The 14,996-nt window shown below is 47.6% G+C and overlaps 1 long non-coding RNA gene across 1 annotated transcript; it reads right to left on the minus strand.

The window, feature by feature from the left end:
* Nucleotides 1–1,059: 1,059 nt before the first annotated feature.
* On the minus strand, nucleotides 1,060–5,164 carry LOC123051491 (uncharacterized). The gene is made up of 5 exons (XR_006424192.1): nucleotides 4,635–5,164; nucleotides 4,477–4,535; nucleotides 4,223–4,393; nucleotides 1,713–3,189; nucleotides 1,060–1,381 (listed from the first exon to the last, which is right to left on the minus strand). It is a non-coding gene; the product is annotated as an uncharacterized lncRNA (long non-coding RNA).
* Between the last annotated feature and the right edge of the window lie 9,832 nt (nucleotides 5,165–14,996).

A 14,996-nucleotide genomic window follows, 5' to 3' on the forward strand; every position in this document is an offset into this window, starting at 1 on the left:
TATGCAGGCTGAGCGCTTTACAACATCAATCCGTAGCCGCGCATCGATAAGCCGCTTCACCAAGCCGAAGTAGCTGCTAGGAATCGGCTCGGCCGGCCAGAGTTGGACTATTAAGTCCTTCATGGCCAGGCCTGCCACCCTATGCAGCCCCTTCAGCTGCTTCAGCTGGTCGTTCAGAAGTGGCGGGTGTTCCAGTGCGAGATATTGCGACCAGAACAGCTTCTCAGTCGAGTTCCCCTCCTGGGCTCGGAAGAACTGTGCGGCGTTGGCGAGACTCTTCGAAAGATCAGCGAACGCGCCTGGAGAACTCCACACTCGTGTGAGCAAAGCGTACCTCTGACCTCCAAAGATACTTTGCAAAAGAAAGGCCTTACCAGCCGCTATCTGCCTCGCCCGCTGGATCTCTTCGCGAGCGCTCCGGGACTCGCTCCGCGCTTCTTTGGCATCACGGAGAGCCTTGGCAAGCTCGGAGGACTGGGCCGATGTCTTCTTCTCCAATGTTTCGCACACTACAAGAAATACGTCAACTTGTGACCTTGACTATTGGTCACTGAAAGGTCATTGTTTTTCATTTGCGACCTTTTTGTGACCAAAAACAGAAGGTCAAAAGCTGGCAGTCGTAAACTGAAATTAACGACCTTCTCTGTGACAAGGTCGTAGACGTTTACAACCAAAATATGCCTACTGTTTTGTTTTGGTCACTAGCAGCCTCTCCAGGCCACATAGGCATCCGACGTGGCAATCTGATGTGGCACAAGAATCAGACCGGTCCGATTCAGTGTTTTACATGGGCTAAGCCCAACAATTCAGCCTATTTGTTTTTGTTTCTCATATTAATTTTGGTCAGGTAGATGGGCCAAGCCCAACAATTAAGCCTTCTCATTTTTGGGCCATGGCCTTCTCGGCTAGACAGTTTTATTTTTCTTTTTTCAAAAAAATCCTCTAGTTAGATGGGTCCCAGTGGTCAAGTTCTAATAAGTGGGCCCCTTTTGTCAATGCCTTTTTCTTCTGATTTTGATTTGACAGTAAATAAATAATCAATATTTAAATCAACAGACATAAAACATAAGAAATACTTCAAGTAACAGCAACCAGAATCAATCTGTATACAGTGACAATCAATGTTACAATCTCTACAAATATTGGGATCCTGCTCCAGTCATCGCACAGGTACAAATTCTACTAGTGTAATAACACATATACAAGTAGAATCACAGTTAAACATATGCAGTGACAATCGGCACAAACTGGGCCCCTGCTCCAATCATATAAAACATATGCACGACTTAATGGGCGACCATACTTGACTAGGCCATGACCTTCATTACACTGGACTAACAGAATGCCAATTTGAACTATCATCATGCCTTCCACGGTCGCCCTGTTACATGAACCCAAAGAGAAGAATCAAAAAATTTGGGGCCAATATATTATGAACAAACCAATCAAAAAACAAACAAGTTCTTTAGAATGATAAGACAAATTCAGCTAGTACAATGCTTTGATTCTCCAGCAAGTTAAAATGAGATAATCATTCATACAAGAAAGGTGACGAAAGAAAATAGAGCATTTTACTCATAGCATGCAAAGTATCAATATTCTGATAAACATATAAAAGTGTAAATGTCAACTATCTTACACCCAAATGAATGACTGCTTGTGGAAGAAATATGTTAAACCAGGTTAGTTGTAACGGAGAGGGGCTGACTTACATTGGCTGTACTGGTCGATTGTGGCCTGAACAAATCTGTTGTAGTCGTCGGGGTCTGCGATGTCCCCGGGGAGAATGATCACGTCCTGCGCGCCGAGCTCGAAGGCGCGGTCGGCGACCTGCCACAGGCTCCACTCCCTCCTTGCTACCAGGGCAAGGCATGCCCCCTTGGCGGTGTACTGGTAAGCCAGTTGCTGCATGCAGAAGAGAAGATCCCAAGTTGTTTGGAGTTAACAACGAAAGTACTGTATAATGTTTAGAACATGTATATTCAATATGACAAGTAGAAAAGCAGAGTTCTAGTAGAGTAGCATAAGAAGCAGAGGAATTCTGATTCTGTAACAAGAGGAAATGGAGTTGTCCTGTGCAACAAGAGGAATTCTGATTCTGTAACAAGAGGTAGAATTAGCATCACTAGCTCTGTTGCTGTTGTTTGCATATTACATAAGTAGTTGTCTGCCTAAGCAAATAGAGAGGTATATGCAGCAAGAACACGCAATGTGATGACAGTATGAGTGCACTATAACTCTGGAGGTAAAAAAGAACATAAATTCATTTGGGCTGATTTGTACACAGCCAAGAAAAACTTCTTACAAATAAATTCATGGAAGCGTATCATCCTTTTAGTCCCTCACCCATATCTCCTAGTAGTATTACATAATGCCTAGTGAGTGATCTAGCAATGTACTGTACAAGAGAGTATATATGTGTACGGATTCCTGCAGCCAGCTTCTAGCTATCAGTAACATGCATGTATATATTGAAGTAAACGTAACAGAGAGTATCTTTGGAAACATTCAAAATATATTCAATGTTGGAGCTGCATCTTACAACTCAAGGAGCCACATGAAATCCATGGAAGGACCTTACTGTGACAATTCACTTGTATAGTCCTGCCTCATGTGCATAATGCCGTTGCAAACAATTTAGATAGTGTATATATATAGATAGAAAGAAGCGCTTGATCAACAAGCTGCTGTAATAGTGTATATATATATATAGATAGATAGTGTATATATATAGATAGATAGTGCACCAATAATTTTTTAGAAGGTAATTGAACTTCTGTGCACACATTTAGATAGAAAGAAGCGCTTGATCAACAAGCTGCTGTAATAGTGTATATATACATGCTAACAACATGAATGTTCCATCAGGCCATGATCAACTACTCCAAACCATTACATGCTTTGCAAGAAAATAATAGAAAAAGTAATCAGCAGATGACACAATGAACAAGTGAAGGCTTTAAATATCTCCCTGTCAAAGAATCAAGTCGATGAAGACATGCAGTACAAGGAGGAGCAGCCTTGCATCATCGTTTGCTCAGATCGACGCTGGAAAGTGTGCTGCCATACCATGATCAGAACCTGCACGACACAGCCTTGAAATAGAGTTGTTGCTTCCACGTGGCTGGGCATATTCCACGAAACAGCATCACTCAGGTACTTACACTTCTCACCATCGGCCTTGCCAATCTGCGATTCGACCAACCCAAACCAGATTAGGACACAGAATTCACAAGGAAACTCAGCATTACACAGTATAAATAAATGAAGTTTGTCGTGGTTGAAAGGAACATGTGTATATTTCTTGTCATGGCACCGTAAAAGTTGCAGATTAGGTAGGCAGCAAGGTTGGTCAAGTAAAAGCAACCGGAACCGCATGACCTACACAGCACCGAAATTAAGTCTGAATCATCTACCCGTAGATAGCAGAAAGCCAAGGCAACAGTAGCTAGTAGCACTCTAGTAGTACTGAAGCAATTGAATTGAATCTCCAAGACATGTGGATCTGCCTGCCAGACAGCAGGAATTCACATCTGACAGAACATTTCATCCTCACCTCATATTAATCGAAGACACTTATAAGGGTAGGACACAGTGCCAACTTTTCAGTGCAAAATCTCATAAAAATAACCTACATGCCTGTTTTTACTACTGCAAGGGCTCTATTATAACAACTGTTTTGTTGCTATTAATTATTATCACAGGAAAGTGAAAAGGTATTTCAGGAAAGAAAAATGGCATAAGCCTGCAGGAATGTAGGTTATTTTTAGAGTAGCATTTCTTATGAGATACCTAAACCTGCAGGAATGTTGACCAAGCCTGAGTCCTCATGTCATAACACCTTACTAATTCAACACACATAAGTAAATCCAGATATCAGCAACATCTTACATGTAAATGCTTGCAAAGATACATAAGGTTTATGCCTTTCTTGTGTAGATTTGCATAGACGGATGGTAACTGAATTTCATGAGCAAATGAAAGTTCATAACTGAAGATATAACTTCGCGAGTGCTACAAATGGTGCTAATTAATCACACCTAACCACCTAGTAAGGCAAGTTTCACTGTACGAGAATCAACGATCCTCAACAGGGGATTTTTAACGTACTCGTATCGTATTCAGACCCAAAAAAAATGTGTAGCGGCTTCCTACCGATCCACAAGGGAGCACACCAGAATGAGATGTTCGTCAAAGGTGAAAAGAATGAACAGTTACTCACGGAGTCATGAGAAATGCTACTCTAAAAATTCCCGAGAACAAGAAGAAGCCGAGCAGGTGCGTCCAGATGTTGATGGTCTCGTTGTGCCAGGAGAAGACGCTGATGAAGGCGTGCAGCAGCAGTGCCCTTGGCGTTGACCTTGAACCCCAGCGCCAGATCCTGCTCCCCAACCTGCACAGAAATAAAACCGTTCGTTGGAGCAGAGCAGCACGCGACTTGCTCGACGAATTGCGCGAGTGGAAAGGAGGGCGGACCTCAGTAACAGGAAGGCACGAATGAGCGGCGGCCGGCGATGGTGTATCCCTCGACGGATCTGCATCCATAAGGCGAGGTGAGAGAGGGGGTCAGCTACAGCCTCCTGCGGATCGATCGGATCGGAGGGGGAAAACAAGCGGGGACGAGGGGCACCTACCCGGGCTGGTCCGCCGCCGCGGGGCCGAGGCACGCCGCCAGGACGGCAGCGGCCTTGTTGGGGAGGAGGGAGAGTTGGGGAGGCGTCCGGGCAACTTGGAGGGGTAGAGTCCAGCAGCAACCATCGAGGTGCAGAAGCCGTGGACGAGGTGCAGAGCCCGGACGAGAGGCCGTGACTAAGGGGGAATTCGGCGAGGTACAGAGCCCGGAGGAGCGGCGGACGGTGAAGGAGCCGCGGCGGAGCGTGGCGTCAAGTGCTTGGAATGGCGCCGCCGTCGCGCTCCGGGCGCGGTCGTCGGAGGCGCTGCGGAGCTCGTCGCCTCGCGAGCCGCAGGGCGCGGCGGCCGCTGCCGCGGGGAGGGCGGGCTTGCTGGAGCTTGTGGTGAGGAGCCGGGGATGCGGCGACTGCGGCGCGAGCCAGAGGAGGGCGGTGGTTGCTGAGGTCGGGGCCGGGTCGCTGGGTTGGGGCTGGGGGAGGTGGCGGTGGCACAAGGGAGGGATGATCTGAATCGGGATAGGAGAGAGGGCATAGGAGTTAGAGTTTGAGCGATGGGGATGAGGGTTTCAGCTTAGGTGGGCTTGGGGCGAGGACTACCGTTGGATCCGCGAGCATCCGACGGTATTCCATGCACGATCCGCGTGAAGCGCCAACGGACCAATCAAAATGCAGTACACGCATACAATGTCATGACCATCTAAATTGGTCATAGTTAACTACAAAATTGCTCGTGGTTAACTAAAAATTCATTTCCCATTTTTTTCGAGTGCGCGAAATGAGTTTTTTTTAAGGACCTACCATATATTTGTTGCAAAATTGGACCTAATCAATTTTATAAAATACTAGGCCATATTTAATGCACAATTGAAAAAATGGTTAGGTGTCAAAAGTTTTGATCCACCTCTGGTGAAAAAGACAAATTCCCTCCGATTCAGCAGGAAGCGGGTCAAATTTGAACTGCAGCTGCCTCATAGTTTGATCTTTATTTTTTTCAAAAATCATTTCTAGGTACATAAGTATCTATTTAATCAGAGAAACATCAAAAGTTTTCGAAGATTCAACCACTAGCTAGGAACGGTCAAGCCCGACGTTTTGACCGCATTTTGAAACGGGCATAAATAATTCAAAAAAAATCAAAAAATTGGAAAACCTTCGCATTGTGTCTTGATATGTGACCAAGTTTCCAGGAAAAATAATAAACTTGTAGTACGGCAATTATTTTTAAAAAGTGTTCTAAAAAATGAGCTATCATGCGTGAAGATTCATGGCTTTCAAGCCAAATGATCAATCTTATGGCCACATTCATAGCATAGTTTATTCAACTGATCTCATATTGTGCATAATGATGCATCTTCGAATTCCAAACAATGTTTCCTAAGGGAGTTTTCATTTTCTTTGCACGGAAAATTTATTTTCCATTTTTCGAGTGCCCGAAAAGAGGTTTTTTTGTGAAGGATCTACCATATATTTGTTGCAAAATTGGACCTAATCAATTTTCTAAAATACTAGGACATATTTAATGCACAATTGACCAAGTGGTTGGGTGTAAAAAGTTTTGATCCACCTCTCGTGAAAAAGACAAATTTCCGCCGATTCAGTAGGAAGCGGGTAAAATTTCAACTGCAGCTGCCTCGTAGTTTGCTCATTATTTTTCTCAAAAATCATTTCTAGGTACATACGTATCTATTTAATCAGAGAAACACCAAAAAAATTCCAAGATTCAACCACTAGCTAGGAACGGCCATTCCCGCTGTGACCGCATTTTGAAACGGGCATAAAAAATTCAAAAGAAAATCAAAAAATTGGAAAACCGTCGGATTGTGTCATCATATGTTACCAAGTTTCCAGGAAAAATAATAAACTTGTAATACGGAAATTATTTTAAAAAAGTGTTCTAAAAAATGAGCTATCATGCGTGAAGATTCATGGCTTTCAAGCCAAATGATCAATCTTATGGCCACATTCATGGCATAGTTTGTTCAAATGATCTCATATTGTGCACAAGGGTGCATCTTGGAATTCCAAACAATGTTGCCTAAGGGAGTTTTCATTTTCTTTGCACGGAAAATTCATGTTCGATTTTCTGAGTGCCTGAAATGAGTTTTTTTTTGTGAAGGACCTACCATATATTTGTTGCAAAATTGGACCAAATCAATTTTTTAAAATACTATGCCATATTTAATGCACAATTGACAAAATGGTTGGGTGTCAAAAGTTTTGATCCACATCTGGTGAAAAAGACAAATTCCCGCCGATTCAGTAGGAAGTGGGTCAAATTTGAACTGCAGTTGCCTCATAGTTTGCTATTTATTTTTTCCAAAAATCATTTCTAGTTACATAAGTACCTATTTAATCATAAATACATGATTTGGTGGCGATACGTCGAGGTTTGGACGGTGGCCGAGGGCCCCAACTCTAGAGCGCGTAAACTCGCATGCCCGCCGCGTGGTCACCGCGTGACCGTGGCGTTGCCATGTGTTCTGGGTGGCCTAGGTATGTCTAGTGGGTTGGGCACTCCCCAGGTAGGTGCTAGGAAGAAAATCACAACATAAGATTCTCACGAGGAGACCGATCGATGCTCAAACATGAATAAGCAGCCAAGTGTTTGATTAGCGGTACGGGAAATGCACATGGCTAATGGGCGTGAGTTTTGGCTGAGGATGATCAGTTACTAAGAATACCGTCTTCACAAATTTTCAGCTCAAAAGGAGGAGCCTAGGTGGTACTTACTTTGCAAAGTACCACACTGGACATAAATACAAATGTTGAAGTTGGGCTCAAAATAATGAATGGGTTGAGCTAGCATTTGGTGGAGGATGGTTATTTGGGCATAGGAAAACACTATAGAAAATGGATACCATTTGGACATGCCAAAGTGGTACTTCCTTCACAAAGTGCTTTTCTGAACATAATAGGAAAATGAATATTTTTTAATTATTTTTGAACTAGGCAAGGAAGGTTTTTTACATATTTGACAAAGATATGTCCCAAAGAATTTATGAGATTTTTTTGGGAATTTTGGGAATGACAGAAATATAGGTTGCTTCACAACCTAGGGCAAAAACTGCCACATGGACATGACACATAGGCAAAACTGATGAGGTGGCGCCTAGTTATAGCAACCCACCACAGTTTACAAGGTTATGACCATCTTTATTGGTCATGATCAGCTAGAAATAAGGCAGCGGACCTGTGCTATCTGCTTTATGACCATTTCATGTAAGGAAATTACGACCTTTCTGACCAAAATGGTCGTTATAGTTTAGGGTTTGGAGCCCCCCGAACAGCTTTTGACCAATTGGTCTAAAATGGTCATAGATCTATGACCAATTCTTCCAGGGTCACTGACAGAAGGTCACTAGTTGACATATTTCTTGTAGTGGCATTTGCTGATGGCATCCTTCAACTCCTGCTCGACTTCGGCCACCCAAGCTTCATGTTGGCGGCGGGCTACTTGTTCGGCCTCTAGTTCAGCAGCCGCTTTATCAGCGGCTGCCTTATTTGCCCCTGCTTCCTTCTTGGCCTGGGAAAGGGCGCCTTTGAAGGTCTCGACCTCGGCTGCGCCACCTGTAATCATAATCAAAGAATTCTATGAGTTAACCTCTCATTATACATATCGCTTCTGATATGAAAATAAATTCCTTCTTAACATTGTATGCATACCTTGCATTTCATCGAACCGCTTGTTGATGCGGTCGAGCTCCTCATCGGCCACTTGAAGCTTCCGATTGAGTTCGGAAACTTCTGCGGCCTGGGCGGTAGCCGCCAACATGGAGGCCTGTTACAATGGTAGCACAATATGTTACTATCCCGATTACTATGTGGATCCTCTGTCCGGTTTTTTCTAAACCAGACAGAGCCTCAGGGGCTACTGTCCATATGCAGGTCTATTCTTTTATATGAAAAGTTTTTAGAACATTACGTCGCATACCTCAAAGCCTGTCAGTAGGCTGCAGAAGGCTTCGTTCAATCCGTTTTTAGCGGACTGAACCTTATCCATAACTGCAGCCATCAGGGTGCGGTGCTCCTCCACAACGGAAGCACTTTACAGTGCTTCCTCCAGAGCGTCGGGCGCCTCCGGATTATTGGAGGCCGCCGATGGAGCTGGTGCTCCTCCCCCTCCTTCATAGAGGGCTGCTTATCCGATCCCGGAGCCATGTTGGTCTCCAGAATGGTGTTCGGCTGGGGCCCGGATTGTTGGGGGTCCTCGCCGTCGGTTGTCATAGGGGCTGCCTCCCCTAGGTCTTCGGCGACCGAGGTATTAACCTTGAGCACTCTCTCGACGGCTTCATTCGCCCCCTCTCGGACAGGAGAGGTCCTTCGGGATGACACTTCGGTGTCCTCCATGGCGATAGGCGAGGGGGCTCGCGGCGGCGTGTCACTCTCTGCCATTTCGGGCGGCAGAGAATTCCCCTCCGATAATGGAGTTTGTGGGAGCACGCGGGGAGGGCTGAAAGGCAAATAACAAAATTACTTACATAATAGAAGCAGATAGACCGAAGATAAACAGTGAGTCTCTGAATACTTACGATTCGGCCAGGGGCTTCACCCTGGGAGGTTTCTTGGGACTAGTTCGGAATCTGAGTCCGAACTGTCCGGGAGGGTCACCTTCCCTCTCTTGGGCGCCTCCCCCTCTGGTTCTTTGAAGGCCGCCCTCTTCTGATTCCTCCCCTTATGGGGGGAGTTGCTTTCCACCTCCTCCTTCTCTTCTTCCTCGTCTCCCTCGTGGGAAGAGAGGGCTTCGGTCTCTCCGGACACTGTGTCCGAAGGACCTTTGTGGCGGGGGCCGCCCTTTGCCTCCTTGCCTTTCTTCTTCTTGGTCTTCTTTTCCGGCGCCTGATAGGGCGCCGGGACCAGCATATCTGCCAGCTGGGGTGTAGTCGGGTTCTCAGGCAGCGGTGCCGGACAGTTGATCCGCTCCACCTTTGCCGTCCAGCCCTGTACGGAAGACAAGCAATATAACCTTTATTATATTGGAAGTATTGATCGGATAGGTCTTCGGAAAGATTATGCTTACCGCTGAGGCCGGGTTCTCGATGTTGAGTTCGATGTCCTCGGTCTTCTTCGGCTAGTTTTCTGGGCCTTGAAGAGCTGCTTCCATATGTCTTCATGCGTGGTGCCGAAAAAGCGCTTCAGGGTCCGTGGCTCCTCTGGAAACCCCCACATGGGGGAGGCCCAGAGCTGGCAGGGAAGGATGCGGCGGAAGAGCATCACTTGGATCACGTTTGTGAGATCAATGTTTGCGCCCAACATGTTGGAGGTGCATTTTTGTAGCATCTGCACCTCCGGTTTGGACCCCCAATCAAGGCCCTTGGCGGTCCATGAGGTGAGTCTCATGGGGGGTCCGGATCTGAAGTCAGGTGTGGCCGCCTAGTTGGCGTCACGGGGTTCGTTGATGTAGAACCACTCCTGCTGCCATACCTTGACTGTCTCTATGAATGCCCCTTTGGGCCAGACAGCGTTGGGGAGCTTGCTTACCATAGCCCCGCTGCAGTCCGCATGTTGTCCGTCGACCACCTTCGGCTTCAGATTAAAGACCTTGAGCCACAGGCCGAAGTGGGGGGGGGGGGATGCGGAGAAGAGCCTTGCACACGACGATAAACGCCGATATGTGGAGGAAGGAATTTGGGGCTATATCATGGAAATCCAACCTGTAGTAAAACATGAGACCCCGGACGAAGGGGTGGAGGGGAAACCCTAGCCCCCGGAGGAAATGGGGGATGAACGCGACCCTCTCACCAGGCTCCGGAGTAGGAATTACCTGATCCTTGTCAGGGATCCTATGCGCGATATCCGCGGACAGATAGCCCGCGCTCCGGAGATCCTTGACGTCCTTTTCAGTTACGGAGGAGGCCTCCCACTTGCCCTTGGAACCGGACCCGGACATTGCTGGGGAGGGTGGGAGCGGTGGGAAAGATAGGAGTTGTGGGCGCTAGAGCTTGGAGGTTGGAAGACAGGAGCTAGAGGAAGGCGTGGGGGAAAAGGAGGGATCTTTATCCTCTTATAGACGGTGAAAATACCAAGCGTCCCCCTCTCAAGCCATAAACCTCGCCTATTCCCAACGGGATCGTGCGTAAGGCGCGGTTGGGTTACCCAAACCGTATTGATGAAAATCCCGTAATGGGCGGGCACGATCTCTGTTTTGACGAGACGTGCCAATGAAGGCTAGACCTCGAAACGCGAAACGGGAGGCGTGAAAATGGTTCGAAATGTTAAAGAGTCAAGTTTGACGCTTCGCCGAAAATGTTGTCATTAAAGACACTGTTCCTATTTTCACATCTTGCCTTCGTGGCTAAGGGTTTTGTTGATTATGCAGAAGCCGGATACAGTTCCTTTATGCATGAAGTTAACTTAAAGTATTTAGGAGAAGGAACCCGCCTTGCAATGCCGAAGATAATCCGCGTGCCGAACTCATCGTCATCGAAGACTGGTTCAGGGGCTACTGAGGGAGTCCTGGATTAGGGGGTCCTCGGGTGTCCGGTCCACTTGATATGGGCCGGACTGATGGGTTGTGAAGATAAAGCAGAAGACTTTCCCCCGTGTCCGGGTAGGACTCCTATATGCGTGGACGGCAAGTTTGGTGTCCGGATGTACTATTTCCTTCTTCTACAAACTGACTTTGTATAACCCTAGGCCCCTCTAGTGTGTGTATAAACCGAAGGGTTTAGTCCGTAGAGGCTATCAGAATAATCATAGGCTAGATGGCTAGGGTTTAGCCATTACAATCTCGAGGTAGATCAACTCTTGTAACCCCTTCACTCATCGAATACAATCAAGCAGGATATAGGGTTTTACCTCCCTTAAGAGGGCCCGAACTTGGGTAAACAATGTGTCCCTATTGTCCCTCGTTACCATCGATCCTTTGACACACAACTTGGGACCCCCTACCCGAGATCTGCCGGTTTTGACACCGATAGGTATCTCAGACCCCGGCCCCAAACCTTCTTTGCCACAAAGCCCAAAACCATTTTGATAGCCTTGTCAAGATAACCTGATGCAGTGCATGTCCGTGTCCAACACGAACCCTTCAGTTCAAGGACACCTAGCAGCACCCCAATTTTATGAGCCCACTACTAGATGTACTTGACGTGCGAAGGTGCAACATCGGGAATGGCAAATTGCTTGATATTAACGAGGGATCTTTCTACCATTCTAACATGCAAAACAAGAAGCATAACAATCACAACTAAACATATATTGTGAAATAGTATGGCTCCTTCATGGATGTACTTCCAGGTTGGCTCCAACTCCGATGACCATCTAGGAACTCCATCTTGTTTGTCACGCCGGGACGCCAAGACACCAACCTGATCTCTATTATGCAACTACTACAACTAGTATTGAATTTTACATAGAGTCACAAGTCGATACGCAGGTCGTTATACATTATAATGACAACACTTTGGCTCCTGCGGGCTGGCAAACATGACACGCGGGCCATTCATAATTTACACACATACACAGGAGCCATACTATTCAAATCAAACCCTCCAAAATAAAGTTATGCATAGAATCGCATTCTACCAGTTTGAGTTATCGTGTACGAAATACAAAGCGCTACGCACATGGAAATCACAGATCACATCTGTACTCCGATCACGCCGAATTTTCTGATCTGACCAATCTTATCGATCATCGCGAATCCGATTCGGATTTACGTTTCACTGTTAACCCCGATGGCGGATACCGACCGGTAGGGGTAGGTTGTGTCACGACCTCATCTATTCCGATTATCAGAAAACATAGCTACATCGATCCCCATGTGCAGTTGATCTCATCAACCGTGCACATAGCCGATTTCTTAAACGACAACAGATCTCATCTGCTGCCTCCACATATCTAATATGCATACGATCCGAATTCAAATCCTATAGCAGAGGCTCTGATACCACTGTTGGGTTCTACGGTAGGGTGCATCGATTGCAAATAAAATGTTCCTACACGCAGAACAACCAAGAACATGCTACGGGAGATGGATCACAGATCATTACCAATAGACGCGCAGTGCCGTGCAGCGGAATGAAGAGTTGGGGCAACGCGTCCGCGTGGATCGTCTCCTCCTTGTCTGATCTTCCTCGAACAGCCAGTCGTCGGATCCCATGTATAAGTTCGCCGGAGCGGCGCAGGTGCACCGCCTCTAACGGTATCTGCGTGTGTAGGAGGAACACCGTGCGGCGGACTGCTAGGTCCGATCACACAGTCGGTAGCGAGTGGAGGTGGCTATTCGCAACATATGCAAACCTAGAGACAGTGCCGAAGCGATCAACCCAATGAGTATGCCGTACCCCCACTTTATATAGGCATCTGTCGCGGGCTTAACACTTCGGCCTCACACGGATCCTAAAGCCCAAAGTCTATTCGGCCTGGTTCTGAGTCCGAGTAGGATCACATCCAACTCGTGGAGTCGTGTCCAGCCTCATAGGTTCCTTCCTTTAAGCGCGTGACCCCTTAGGTTCTCGTTCACTTGGTCGCGAGTCAGATCACATCCGCCTCGTCTAGTCGGTAGCGGCCTCTAGCAAAGCGTCCCAACTCCAAGTGTCCGATGAAGCTGGTTAGGCAAACCTGTACAACATGTCACACTTCTATTCCCTTTGCCACACGATATATGTTGTCGGGCACAAGGCGAGACTGTCATCCTTGTGCTAGCCTGACCTCTTTCTCGTTCCAGTGATGTCGACCACAAATCGGATTATCTAATAATCCATGTCGCATGGCCATTATTATCTTGGTCAGATCACACGAGGGGCCCAGAGTATATCTCTCCTGATCGGAGGAGCAAATCCCATCTTGCTCGACCATGTCTCGCAGCATGGGTCTGGTCAAGCCAGAAACCTTCCTTTGTAACTACCTAGTCACGAAGTAGCGTTTGGTTGGCCCAAAGCAAGTCTGTCACAATCCCGAGTACATGCTCCAGCTCATGTCTTAGGACATAAAACGTATGTTGTACTAGAGACTCACAGATGACATATCACTGCGTCTCATAGTTGGGTCTGTCAAACTCGGACCTTATCTCGACTCGGATCCGACTATGTCGAATCCGACCAGATCCATCCGAGTCCATATTATCCGGTTGGCATCCAATGCTTCATGGCTAGTGAGACCAAGCCATCAACCGTGTCATATGCTAGTCTAGTCGGCTGCGCGTCCACACAGCCCTTTCGACTAGGGACCTTTTAGGATAGTCACCATACAGTGCATAGTCCCACAAACAAGTCACGTATTTGCTGATACACATCATTGATAATGTCCAAGGACTATCTTTATTCATAAACACATAGGAAATATCATCATACATGATTGCCTCTAGGGCATATCTCCAACAGGGCCCTGTTCATCGGGAGGGGTGTGTCATGCCGCAAAACGGGACTCCACGGGCTACTGTTCATCCCCTCTACCGCCTCACTCCAGCCTCCACGGGCTATTGTTCATCCACCGTCGACTTCCTCCAGCCTCCACGGGCTACTGTTCATCCACCGTCGAGTTCCTCCAGCCTCCACCTGCTACTGTTCATCCACCGCAACCTTCCTCTTGCCTCTACCAGCTACTGTTCATCCGGCCTCCACCGGCTACTGTTCAACCAGCCCTCCACGGGGTCCTATTCATCCAGCCTCCACCGGCTACTATTCAACCAACCCTCCACGGGGTCCTGTTCATCCACGTGGAGGGCTGGATGAACAGGACCCCATGGAGGGCTGGATGAACAGGACCCCGTGGAGGGCTGGATGAACAGGACCCCGTGGAGGGCTGGTTGAACAGTAGCCGGTGGAGGGATGGATGAACAGTAGCCCGTGGAGGGGTGGTTGAACAGGACCCCGTGGAGAGGGATGGTTGAACGGTAGCCAGTGGAGGAGCGGTGGAGGCTAGATGAACAAGAGCCCATGGATGAACAGTCGCAGGTGGAGGCTGGAGGAGGTCGACGGTGGATGAACAGTAGCCCATGGAGGCAGTCGACGGTGGAGATGAACAGTAGCCAGTGGAGTCCCGTTTTGCAGTACGCCACACCCCTCCCGATGAATAGGACCCCCGTTTCGACCGTAGAGCTCCAATACATGTCCGTTAACTCCGTTTTGCGGTACGCCACACCCCTCCCGATCAACAAGACCCCGTTTCAACCGTAGGAGGTCCAAGAGAAGTCTGTTTCCTTCGTTTTGCGGTACACCAGACACCTCCCGATGAACAGGATCCTGTTTTGACCATGGCCGGTCGAACAGAAGGCCGTTTCCTCCGTTCTGCAGTACGCCAGGCCTCGTTTCGATCGGCTGTTCGGTCCAAGCCGGTTGGCTCCCGATGAACACGAAGACGCAGTTTCTCCGTTCTGACCCAGCCGGTTGGCTGCCGATGAACACGACACCGTCGCTGCCTCTC

The sequence above is a fragment of the Triticum aestivum genome, chromosome 2D (genome assembly GCF_018294505.1).
Source record: "Triticum aestivum cultivar Chinese Spring chromosome 2D, IWGSC CS RefSeq v2.1, whole genome shotgun sequence".
Classification (NCBI taxonomy): Eukaryota; Viridiplantae; Streptophyta; class Magnoliopsida; order Poales; family Poaceae; genus Triticum; species Triticum aestivum.